We start from the raw sequence: 13852 nt of genomic DNA on the forward strand, positions 1-13852 counted from the left end.
CATTCGGGGTGACCCCATTATTATGTTATTCAAGTTTGGGGGATGTAGCTTCAAAGCTGTAAGTGCGGCAGCAGTTTGAAAATCTTCCCTGTCAAAGTCAATGGGAAAATTGGGGGGTTCGGAGCGGCGCCACAAAAAGACGGGGGGCCGGATCGCTTAGAAAAGCACAAGCAACCTGCTCCGCTATAGGGCGAAGAAGTGTGGGGAGTTTGGGTGTTGTACCCCTAAAACTGTAGGAGGAGTAGCGTTTAGAAAATGGGGGGCTCTAAGAATAAGAAGAAGAAGCGGAAGAATAAGCCAAAGTCGAAGAACAGTATGTTGGGGTTTTCAACCCAACATAATTATATATATAGGAAGAAAGGTAATAATAGAATCAATTTAGGGGCTACATACAAGATGTGTGCAGATACTGTATGAAGCATTATAGAAGACAGCAGGTCAAAGAGCTTTACAAGTTTTATAAATTTTATAGCAATTCACATGTTCTAATTATGGAAGAGTTGTTGGTTAAAATTTTCCATCTACATTCATTCGAAATTCTGTGATAAATGGGACAGCGTGTCTGTTGATGCTCCAGCTAGGAGCCACCATGGCTTATTGTAAATTACATCTCAACTAGGGCATGGTAGTGGACTGGTATGCATATTTGAGGTGTGCCTGCTGATGCTTCAGAGACGCAATGGCATGAAGTACAAAGAAAAGAAAGATTAACAAGCATTAGTGACTGAAAACCAAACAACATGTGTTAAGACAGCATTTGCTCTAGTTTTATGTTTTTTAAATAGCAGACAGTAGCCTTATTAAGGAATGGAGGGGAAGTTTGCATCAGTAAGGTCATATAAGATTTTAGTATATTCAAAGCACAAAGAGCTACAGTAATTCCTAAATTTCTGATGTAGTCTTATGTACAGTTCTAAAGACGGGGTTAGACTGGGCCACCGTGGCACTGGGAGAAATCCTGGTGGTCCCCAGTGCAGGATCTGCAGGGCAAGGGGTGCATTTCCTTTATGTGCGGATGCCAGCACACATGAAGGAGGCATTTGTATGGGGAAGGAAGGTAAGTGTCTGGGGGGGGGGGGGGGGCAGGCATTGGTTTGCAATGGGGGCCTCGGAAGAGGGGTGGCAGGAGTAGGGGCCTTTCTGACGGGGTTACCGGTGGGCTCTGCTTTGTCATTTTTGTATTATTATTAAACAGACCTGTAGATTATGATTCATAAAAATGTTAGAAAAAGCTACAGCTTTAGACTCCATATTGTTTTGGAATGTTGTTGTGTCATTTTAAGTACTGTAAGTGGATTTGTGTTGCGTTGAGTGTGTATTATTATAACTGAAAACAGCAACGAGGACAAAAAAGTCATAAAGTAGATATAAATCTTTTTAGATCCCATAATAACTTTAGACGTAGTTATGCCTTAAATTGCATCAGTAAACAGCCATATTGAGGTTTCTAGTTCTCAAACACAAGATGAAACATTGTTTTGCGTGTTTCTGTTTCTCCTATATACAATAACACCTTCCTTATATTCACCTTTTGAATAAGTGAGGGTAGATGCAAAGGCTCAATAGAAATTGATGTGAGCCAGAGTGCTTATCTAGCCAAATCTCACATTACAGAGGGAAGTTGCAATGATCTAATCACAGGGTGAGTTCAGATATCAAAGCAGAAATGGGTTTTGCAAAGAGGTAGGATGCGCAAGTGAAAAGGGAGAGGAGACAAGGAGACGCATCTTTACTAAGGAAGAGAATTTAGTTGCACAGTTACAGTTTACTACACTGCATTAGGTCAGAGATTTTACTAGGGATGGGAATATGTAAAAAAGTGCCAAAACACCTAAGCAGAACACTTGTTTAGTTTAGTGCTAGTGATTAATAGTATACATCTATTAAAAAAAAAAATAACACTTTCTAATTGAATTGATAACCAAGCAGCCCTGGATCAGCAGAAATTTTGCACAGATGAGTGCTTTATTGTAAGACTTATCAGCATAACATTAAGGGGGAGATTTATAAACACCCGAACGCTCGGAGCGTTCATGCAAACGCTCCGAGTGTATTCTCGACTATTTTTTCGCGCTCGCGCAATTTTTTCAAGCACCTGCACGAAAAATTCGGAAAGCCTCTGCCGCTGTTTGCAATGGATCGGTACGAAAATTCCGTGACTTTCGGATCGCCAATACGATATTATCGTGACTAATACGTTTTTTTCGTAAACATTTTCGAGATATTTGCGATCTTCAGAAATTTTTGTTTCCAATCCAAATTGTATATTTTAGGACACCTGATATAGGGAATGGGGGGAGACTGCTAAAATGCTGCACTGGAAGATGTCATATTGAAGCTACAAATTCAAGAGGAATGATAAGGTACACACAGTCCAAATGCTTTGCTAAAGATATACTTTATTCATAATTCATAAGATAAAGGATGTTACATTTTAAAAAGCATAATTGCCGGTGCCCATTATTATTATTATTATTTCTATAGAGTAAACATATTCACAAGTCAAAACTGTGTGGGTAATAAGTGAATAAAATAGACAGATATGTTAAATAACTGCAGGGAGAGCAACAAGTATAACTCCCCAATTAGAGGGGTAATTTACGACAAAAAGTGCAAAGCGAAAACCATGGTTTATTCCCCCCCACAATGCCATATTTTCCAGTATTGTTGCAGCCATCATCAGGGGGAGTTGCGCCTTGGGCAGTTGTGGCTGTTAAAGGAACAGTAACACCAAAAATTGAAAGTGTATAAAAGTAATAACAATATAATGTACTGTTGCCCTGCATTGCTACAACTGGTGTGTTTGCCTCAGAAAGACTACTATAGTTTATATAAGTTAGCTGCTGTGTAGCCATGGGGGCAGCCATTCAAAGGAGAAAAGGCACAGGTTACTTAGCAGATAACAGACAAACCCCCGTGCCTTTTCTCCTTTTTTCCATCTTGAATGGCTGCTCCCATGGCTACACAGCAGTTTATTTATACAGTAGCTTTTCTGAAGCAAAAACACAATTTTTTTTTGCAGAGCAACAGCACATTATATTTTAATTACTTTAAAACACTTTCATTTTTTGACGTTACTGTTCCTTTAAGTCTGGTTGGCATAACTTTCAACATTCGATGATTGTGTGACATGCACACCCAACATTTTAGACAAAACTCCAAAACTGCCACAATAAACTTAGGGCGCTGTGGGGACCCTACCTCTTGGTTTGGAGGTGACAGTAACTCCAGAGTTCCCTGCATTTGATTCAGGACAGGAAGAAGTACTGAGCAGTACCAATTGCAACTATATGAAAGTGCAAAGAGTACCCTTTGACGCAAGTGCCTTTGACGAATTAGATTTTAGGTGCAACTCACTAGGGGGAAATTCGCAGGACCACAACTGCACTACTGGTAAACAACCCCTAAGATGTTGCCAGGGCCCTTGTAGTTACTGCAATTAAATATAGGGGTTTTGTATTGTGGTGCACTGAACATTAATGCTTTATGTATTGAAAGCAACTACTGTACTCTGTCCATGGTGCTGAAGTGCTTTCCCATTCACACTGCCCTCTAGAGGTCTGTTTGGCACACACTGTGCACCTTATGCATTAATGGCATCAGAAAGAGTATAACAAGGAACTCAACAGAGTATTTTTACATTTCCCTGAATACCAGATACAACCAGGGCTGTGGAGTAGGTAGATAAATTCTCCGACTCCGACTCCTCAGTTTCTGATACTTCCGACTCCTCTGTTTTTAATATGCTAATGCAGTGCTGTCCAACTGGCGTCCCGCGGGCCGACCCCCCTCTGTATGGCCCCCCACCTGTCTGGCTGCTTTGATGGTTTACCCTTGTGTAAGCTTTAAATGGTATCAGTACTGAGATAAACTGCATGGTTCTCACCTCAGATTCAGGCTGTAATCCGTCTGTATTGTTTAAACATCTAATCCCCTGTACTGTTCACACCTTTTAATCTATGCATTGTTCACCCCCTGAATTGTTCACACCTCAAGCTCAGGCTGTAATCACCCACATTGTTCGTCTGTTCACACCTCAGACATTGTATGTACTGCCTGGCCTATGCTGCCTGTGTGTAGGCAGCATAGGGTAGGCAGATTATGGCACATAGGCAGCATAGGGCAGGGAGGGTATGGCACAAACAGGCAGCATAGGACAGGGAGGGTATTGAACACACAGGCAGCATAGGGCAGGGAGAGTATATGGCACACACAGGCAGAGTATGGCACACACAGGCAGGGTAGGGCAGAGTATGGCACACAGGCAGCATATGGCAGGGAGAGTATGGCACACACAGGCAGGGTAGGGCAGCGTATGGCACACACAGGCATCATAGGGCAGGCAGAGTATGGCACACACAGGCAGCATATGGCAGACACAGGCAGCATATGGCAGACACAGGCATCATAGTGCAGGCAGAGTATGGCACAGACATGCAGCATATGGCAGACACAGGCATCATAGGGCAGGCAGAGTGCTGCCTGTGTGTGCCATATACTCTTTCTACCCTATGCTGCCTGTGGGAGGTGAACCTGGCAGGGGTTTGTTCTGGGAGTTTGTTAGCAGTTGGAAATAGCCATTAAATGGTCCCTAAGGTGTGTAATTATATGCTGGGGGTTGCTGTGCTATCCACAGGGGAGGAGGAGTCATATGGATTTTAGGGTGTGTCTTAATATGATATAATATAATCTTTTCACATATGAATGTTGGTTGATATCCCTGCAGTGAGGACCAAGCCTTTGAGTTTTTGCTGCATTACCAGCATTGTGATAAAATGGGTGTGGTTTGAAGTGGGTGTGGTTTAAAAGGGGGGAGTGGTCAAAACTGTCTTCCATTAGCGGCCCTCCACCATGTATGCGCGAGAAATTCCAGCCGTTGGCACCGCAGAAGTTGGACAGCACTGAGCTAATGTATTTTATACATCCAGGAAGGGGCAGGGGGGAAGGGGCACTTAAAACACAACTGAACTGATAATAAACTGATAGACAATTTTATCTATACTTCTACATCTAACGATTTCCCTAGAATCCCATAGTCATGTTTAAAGTTTAAGCTAACATTACAGCTGAATTACAGCAGTTTTTCAAATGTTTTAAAGCTTCAGTCTTAAACTATTGACTATCCATTCCCTTCACGTATACAAGTATTTCTAGTCCTGCAAATTTTTTTTACTTAATTAGTTATCAGTGAGAGTTAGGCTAGGTTCTCAGTGGGCATTGTGTTCCCTGTAACAGAAGAACACAACGCAGTGGAGCTGCCGCACCTTAACTGTGCGTTACGTCCCATTTAGTGAAGCATACAGTCAATGAAAAGCATGCTTCATGGTCACTCAACGTGTTCGTTTATGCACTGCGTGCATTGGGCTTTATTCTTATAGCAGAGAAGTAATTAATTATGACTGTTTGTGAATTGGGACATTTAAACTTGCTTTATTTTTTTTTTTTTTATTCCCATTTAAATTTAGTAGGAGTTGGAGTCGGTTCATTTTTTGCCGACTCCAGGTACCCAACATTGCCTCCGACTCCTCGACTCCGACTCCACAGCCCTGGATACAACCACCCAAAGTGATGGTGGATTTATAGGAATATCCTTATAATAGGGGTTAACAGGCTAACCCCTATATGTGACAAAAGGCACAGAGTTTTCCCGAGAGCAGTAATCCATAGTAACCAATAAGATTCTTGCTATTAAACAGGTGACCAAGTGCAGAAAATGTAAGGTTAGGTGATACCTTTTATTGGCTAACTGAATAAGTAAAAATTGCAAGCTTTCGGAGCACCCCCTTCGTCAGGCAAGCGGCCTGTTACTCAGTTAGCCAATAAAAGGTATCACCTAACCTTACATTTTCTGCATTTTTTCAATGGCTAACATGGTACAACATCTTAAAACATGTGACCAAGAAATACTACCTGCTAATTGGTTGCTATAGGTGATAAGAAGTGTAGCAAATTTGTATCTTATATTACATAACATTTTAACTGCGTTTTTTCATTGCAGCCAGTTAGCTGGTATCCCATCCTTAGCATACAGTAGATCCAAAAACTGCCAACATCCTCTGAATACAGCTTTATGTAGATGGGCAGCACTCAAGTGGTTAAGGAAAATGTGCTACTTTTTCTTCCCTGACAATGCATTATTTTGCATGGTAAGAAAAAGAATAGAAAATCACTTTAGTAGAGCCAGTATCACTTGGGAAATGGCACACTGTATAGCATTAATAAAATCCTGAGCTATTTGTGGGTATACATTCCCAAAACACATGAATTTTGTTTATTGAAATACTGATTGCATCAAAGTTCTCCCTCAAAGGACTTGGTTTAATGCCAGCGGCATTGGCTAATATTCTCACTATATAAGTTATTATTAGTAGCAAGTTCTGAAGCACTGCACACCACATGGTGCCTCATTGAGTCCATTAAAGAGTCAGGGACTCCCAACAACCACTGGTCTGATCCTATTGTTACACACTTGCTTCTACTGAGTTCTCCCTATTCCATTCTATTATTGTGTCTCCTTAGAGACATTTTAATGTATTATTTATGCCTGTTAAGTACCAGCCACAATACCCTTGGGCTTTATGTCAAGATTTCTTGTATAAAAAGGACAGTTATAGGAAAATTCTTACAACCAAGGTGTAGAACTCTACAGCAAGGCAAGGTTGAACATCATAGTAGTCTATGTGGTTTTTTTTTTTGTTTTAAAAACAATAGAAGGTCAGACATTAAGAAGTCATATGAGAGTGAGAGGAATGATCACTTTGCTTAGAGATTAAGATCTGTATATATTCAGGCCCTTGGAGCATTAATATGGTCTATGGGGGGATCCTTGTATAGCCAGACCCTTACAGAAGGTATTAGGACAGCCAGCAATGACAGTAAAACAATGACAATTTATCCAAAGCTTTTATCTGCAACAAATCAGTTAGCTGCACACTAACAAACTGGCCATCTTTATAGCTGAAAGTTTGCTGTGCCTGTTGTTTCTGGTATTCAGTAACATGCAGTGGGATCTAAATCTGGACAGCAATGAACTAAATTGAAATACATACGTTTAAATGGTGCAGCTTGATCTCTTCATGTTGAAAGATGAATGAAAGAGATACTGAACCGTACACCCTTCAACAATCAGGTCCTAGAACAAAAAAAGAAAAGCAACTTTTTACATTCCACCAAGAAAGACTGTATAGTTTGCACACTTAAAGGGGTTGTTCACCTTTGAGTTTACTTTTAGTATGATGTTGCGAATGCTATTGCAATTTGCAATTCGTCTTCATGTTTTTATTATAAATAACAATAACATTGTAATTAGATTGCTGTGTGTGCAGACAGTTTTACATTTACACTGATATCCAGTTGGGGTTCTCCATGCAAGGACACGGACACTAGATGTAACATATCTTGGTTTTTGCACTATTAAACAAGTGCCAGATATAAAAGCCTCTTAAAATCCCTAAACATTATTGTTCTCATTGAAATAGATGCCTACAGGAGAAACTACTTTTGCTCTTCAACAAAGCATTCCACCTCATGTTCCCATTGCTTTAAGGCTTCCAAAAGTAAGTCAGCACTAGTTTTTCTATGATGTTGGCTACATGTGAGATAATAGCTAAGTGATCTGAGAACCCAATATTGGAAGCTCATCCAGGCGAGCAGAAGACCAACCCCTGCCCCTGTAGAACTGAACTCCTGGTGGAACACATTGTTCGAAAAAAACAAACAAAGTGGCTGATTAGACTGCTATGTGGGCAGACAAGCTTACATAAAAATACTGTTGGGGTTCTCCAAGGATGGAGTTGCTAATCTTCTGCTCAGCTTTAAACATGAAGTAACATATCCTGCACTATTCTTGTACTAATAAACAAGTATAAAAGCTTCTTGAAATCAATAAACATTAAGTTATTATTCTCCTTTAAGGGACAAAGTGTCACCATTTTCTGTAATTGGTATTCCAAAATATTTTTCCTGTTTTGCAATTAGAGGTAATAATACCGCTTTCAGTGTGGGATTAGGGGATAATTACTGCCTCCTGGTGTGTGTAAAACTCATCAGAAAGGAAGTTCATTTGAGAATCTCTGATCAAGATAATTGTTTCTCAGAACAGGGAACTGTCTGCCACCTTTCTAAAGCTGACAGGAGACCATGTTTATGGCCATCCCAGAGCAACCTGGCAGAGGCTGACAGAGACACTTGGCACAGGTTGAAGGACAGTGGGTTGTAATACAAAATAAAGTACAAAGTTTAAGTTATGTATTTATTTTTAGTTTTTTTTTTTGCATGCCGCATTATAGGACATTGCCTGAAAACAGCACAGGCTCACTGATTACTGATTTACCCTGTTATATGTCACTAAAATACCACCAAGTCCGTATGGATATAAATGAAATGGAAAGAGTGCAGAGACGTGCAGTCAAGTTGGATGGAGGATTTAAACTATGAGGTTAGATTAGGAGATTGTAGATAGATAGTGGCGGGATCTTTTTTCATATGGAAAGGAACAAGGAACTGAAAGCAATCCCTTTTATTTTGAGAAACTTAAGTTTTACTTGAAGCAGCACAGGTGGTTCTTTAGGGTGAGGCCTTTAAAGGGGTGGTTTACGTTTAAGTTAACATTTAGTATGTTATAGAATGGCCAGTTCTTAACAATTTTTCAACTGATCTTTAATTTGAACAACTCTTTTAAGAGTGGCTTCATAATACACAAATACATACACTCACCAAAAGGATTATTAGGAACACCTGTTCAATTTCTCATTAATGCAATTATCTAATCAACCAATCACATGGCAGTTGCTTCAATGCATTTAGGGGTGTGGTCCTGGTCAAGACAATCTCCTGGACTCCAAACTGAATGTCAGAATGGGAAAGAAAGGTGATTTAAGCAATTTTGAGTGTGGCATGGTTGTTGGTGCCAGACGGGCCGGTCTGAGTATTTCACAATCTGCTCAGTTACTGGGATTTTCACGCACAGCCATTTCTAGGGTTTACAAAGAATGGGGTGAAAAGGGAAAAACATCCAGTATGGGCAGTCCTGTGGGTGAAAATGCCTTGTTGATGCTAAAGGTCAGAGGAGAATGGGCCGACTGATTCAAGCTGATAGAAGAGCAACTTTGACTGAAATAACCACTCGTTACAACCGAGGTATGCAGCAAAGCATTTGTGAAGCCACAACACAGACAACCTTGAAGCGGATGGGCTACAACAGCAGAAGACCCCACCGGGTACCACTCATCTCCACTACAAATAGGAAAAAGAGGCTACAATTTGCACAAGCTCACCAAAATTGGACAGTTGAAGACTGGAAAAATGTTGCCTGGTCTGATGAGTCTCGATTTCTGTTGAGACATTCAAATGGTAGAGTCAGAATTTGGCGTAAACAGAATGAGAACATGGATCCATCATGCCTTGTTACCACTGTGCAGGCTGGTGGTAGTGGTGTAATGGTGTGGGGGCTGTTTTCTTGGCACACTTTAGGCCAATTGGGCATTGTTTAAATGCCACGGCCTACCTGAGCATTGTTTCTGACCATGTCCATCCCTTTATGACCACCATGTACCCATCCTCTGATGGCTACTTCCAGCAGGATAATGCACCATGTCACAAAGCTCGAATCATTTCAAATTGGTTTCTTGAACATGACAGTGAGTTCACTGTACTAAAATGGCCCCCACAGTCACCAGATCTCAACCCAATAGAGCATCTTTGGGATGTGGTGGAACGGGAGCTTCGTGCCCTGGATGTGCATTCCACAAATCTCCATCAACTGCAAGATGCTATCCTATCAATATGAGCCAACATTTCTAAAGAATGCTTTCAGCACCTTGTTGAATCAATGCCACGTAGAATTAAGGCAGTTCTGAAGGCGAAAGGGGGTCAAACACCGTATTAGTATGGTGTTCCTAATAATCCTTTTGGTGTGTGTATAGGGGTGATATAAAAATGGCTCAAAAGTTTGCCCAAGTGCTGTTACCTATAGTAACCAATCAGCAGGTAACATTTGCTGGTCACCAGTTTAAAAGCAAACATCTTATTGGTTGCTATGGGTTACTGCACCTAGGCCACTTAGTGGCTTTTTATTATATATGATAGATAGAGTACAGTTAGTTTAGTATAGGTATGAGTGTAGATAGATAGATAGTCAATTAAGTTCAACCCAAGAACCCCAAGTATATATATATATATACTGTATATAATGTATGTTGAACTTAATGGACTATAGTCTTTTTATTTTTTCAACCCAGATGTACCTATGTCAAAACAGCAGAATGTACCGTTGTGGTTTCTCTTTTGATCTATGCCATGCTGCATGATGGCAGCAACAAAGAAGCATGCTGGCACAAAAAGGATAATATACCTTGTCAGGGAGACGCCACTCACAGACGCGCCTGACACCGGGACGGGGAACAAGGGGTTACACGCAGTCACCTTTCACATAGGTTAGACTAACATCAAGCACCCTCAAACAAACCACCGCCCCAAAACAACTATTCACTGCCACCATCTATCATTAACAGGCGATAGAAACCTAGTTACTGAAATATATCGCACACAAACTTTCTTACTGCAGTTAGGGTTAGTTCTCACTAATTTAACAGCACACTAGCAGCCACAGGGTTAAAATTACAGTCAAACCTACCCCCCTGCTAGCAGCCCACTAGTTAATACACAGAATCTGCCCTCTACCCAATACACATACACACACCAAACAGTTAATACACCTAGGCCTGTTCTGAGCCCATCCCCCAACATAAGTTGCGGCCTCCAGAATGAGCTAAAGAATTCCTGGGCATGCGTGCTTTTATTCCCCGCTGGGCCCTCCCTCATTACCGTATGCATGAGGAGGGAGTGCCCAGGAACTGGTCACATGACCCCTCCCCTGTAGAGAGCTATACTTATAGAGCCAGTTTCTTTTCATATAATATTGGTACTTGCCAGTACTCAATATTATTATGAAAGTAGGGAATTGTTTTAACCTATATGTGGGCGATCAAAATGATACCAAACATGAGGGGTGTCTCATGTCCGAGTCCCCCAGAACCCATTTCTCCTAACTGGCGGGTATAGGCCGCCCCTGTTTGGTATCATTGGGAAGCCTGGGGCCTCCTCATAAATCCTATGTGATTTATGAGGATGTGGACCTTAAAGCAGCGGAGATATGGATCCATTTCTATAATCCATATTTTCTGTATGCTGTCCCCCCCTGCTGTTCCTAGGCCCACACTTTGCCTCTCTTTGATCAGCAGATCAAAGACCCCAGCTTCCTGCCCCAACGGGCTGGTCCCGCATTGTCTGATGAAGTTGACACTTTCCTGCAGTCCTGGGCTGCATATTTAATTAAGGGTCTCTGCGGGAGCCCGAAACCAGATGTTGATAGTGTGTATTGGGTTAATTAGGGGTGTCTGGTGGACACAACGCAAACGCTGCCATTTTACCTTGTTACAATGCCCAGGCAATATGGCCTGGCATGACATACCTGATTAGATTTAATTAAACATTCTAAAACCTTTGTTCCATTTAGCAAACATTTGTATTCTCCTCTCAATACTTGCAGGTTCCACTGCTTACCTTACAAACACTTTGAGGGCTGTTGTTGCAGGTTTTTGTTTTATTTCTATTAAACGAAGCACTGTCTAGATGTTCCAATCAAGAAATCATTCTGCGTGGCTTCATAGCAACTAATGGAGCTTTGAAATTTGCATCTCTCTCCCCTAAAAAGCTGAAATAAATGAAAATACTTCATGGTTTCTCATTGCATGTGATGTCAAGTGCACTAGCAGTTTAGAAAATACATTCACCCCCATCCCCGTTCTGTACTTCTACTGAACTGTACTTGGAAAAATGTATACTTAAACAATATGAATCAGGTCTTTTTGTCAAACTATTAACTCATAAATACATTTTTCTCATGGGCCTGCATTCTCCGGAAATAAATGAAAATACTTAATTTCTTTTATTGCCTGTCATGTCAGTAGAACTGGCTGTTTATTAAATCTACTCTGTGTCTCTACTTGTAAGGTTTACAACTTTAAGAAAAAACAGAATGAGCTCTTTTTGACAAATATTTCCTCACTGGTATCATTTTTCTCAAGGACCTGCATGTCAATACTGTTCTGAGGAATGCATCAGGGTTTGTGGCTTTTCTACAACCATACAGTCCCATTTGACATGTTCCATACACACATATATATTGTGAGAGATGCACTGGGCAAGGTTACTGTTTGGTGTGTTTTCCACCATTGTTAAGGTGAGATACAAGTAGCACCAGGTAAAATGCCTGGTTGTGCTGATTTCATGTTAGCAGCTTAGGAAAAGCCAGATAAATGAGTCTTTGGAGTAAATGGGGTGAATAGGACAGGTTCCCCATTCTAGTGTTTTCAGCTGCTTAGCTGTTGGTAGCTGACTGATTAGGCTGCAGGTGGACAGCCAATAAAAGAACTGTGGAATTACACAGCAAGGTTGCTGTTGGTTTCTTGGATCAAAAAGGGTTCATTCTTAGAGCCGGGCACAGGGCAGGAAGGCTGTCTGTCTGTGTTTGGAATTCCCAGAGGGGCTGGGGGTGCTACCTGCCACTGCGAGGAGCGTGTGACCAGGTGTATGAGAGCTGAAAAGAGACAGCAAGGCTTAGTAAGAAGCCAAAGAAAGCCAGAAGCTGGTGAGCTGGTCTCCCAGGAGGGGAGAGACAGCAGGGCTGAGTGAGTGGCTGAGTGATCAAGAGTGTAAGATGTGTGATTTGTGTGAGAAAAGGTTGTGTGTAAAAGTTACCCTGGAAAGTGAGAGTCCAAAGAAGGGACATAAAGTCATGAATAAGTTTGATAAACTGTTTGCTGTGAACTGTGATGGTTATGTTGGGAGGAGTATGCCCCAAATAAACCTGTGTTTTTGCCTGAAGAAGTGGTGCCCCTGTCTCTACGCTCCTGATCCTCTGCTTTCCCCCCATAATTATGTATACAAGCAGACGGCATGTCACAAAATATTTACATATATATATAATCATAATAGATGGAGGGCACAAACCAAAAAAGTATGTATATTGCCTGGGTGCAGGGTAACCTAGTGTAAGATACAAGAAACTCAACACTTACAGGACTTAAAATAGCACAAATTTTCTTTAATGTTTAAAATCAACATTTCGGTTACATACTTTGGACCTTTCTGTGGATGCATCTATATATATATATATATATATATATATAGTTAATTTATTGTTCAAACATCAAACTGACATTTCCGAAACGTCAGTTTGATGTTTCAACAATAAATGAACTTTTTTCTTCACCATAAGCCCTGTGAGTGCGGTATTTATATTGCTGCAAATTTTCCGTTTTTTAACACTGCACCCAGGCATCCAGTGATTACTTTATACGTGAGTGCCGGCTTCACACAATCTACTCTATATATATATATATATATATATATATACACATACAATAATAATTGTTAGTAAATTTCATACTGTGTTTGTTTATGACAACATTTATGCGGTAAAGGTAAAATACAGAAAGGTTACAGTAGAAGGAGGCAAGGGTAGGGTGGGGGTAAGTATGGTACTCAAACTATTTATCTTTTTTGCCCCTCTAAATCCAGCAGGTGTCGTTTAGGTTTGACTGGAAGCGACAGATTAGATTGCATCTGTCTGCAGGGAGAAGAAAACGGTGCTGCTTGATGGCCACTGGAAATTTAATTAGTTCTTGTTCTCCTGATAGTATCGGCTTTCTGCTGCTAAAGCAATGCAGTTGCACCAATATCAGAAGGACGACAAGGTAATAGACATTTTATATACACAGCGATGTGTTAACCCCTCTATCACTCCCTGATTACTACTTTTCTCTGCATTCATCGGTTCAGCCAATACCTG

The 13852-nt window shown here is 40.9% G+C and overlaps 1 protein-coding gene across 4 annotated transcripts in view; it reads right to left on the reverse strand.

The window, feature by feature from the left end:
* The window catches only part of rbfox3 (RNA binding fox-1 homolog 3), a 564559-nt gene that overhangs the window by 444188 nt on the left and 106519 nt on the right, over positions 1-13852 (reverse strand). For 2 of the 4 annotated variants that reach the window (XM_031894298.1, XM_031894297.1), the window contains exons 3-4: positions 11563-11713; positions 7050-7132 (exon numbers count right to left, since the gene is read on the reverse strand). The gene's annotated coding sequence lies outside the window, so the exon portion shown is untranslated. The remainder of the gene's footprint in view (positions 1-7049; positions 7133-11562; positions 11714-13852) is intronic. The other 2 variants (XM_031894300.1, XM_031894299.1) reach the window with 1 other exon arrangement.

The sequence above is a fragment of the Xenopus tropicalis genome, chromosome 10 (genome assembly GCF_000004195.4).
Source record: "Xenopus tropicalis strain Nigerian chromosome 10, UCB_Xtro_10.0, whole genome shotgun sequence".
NCBI lineage: Eukaryota > Metazoa > Chordata > Amphibia > Anura > Pipidae > Xenopus > Xenopus tropicalis.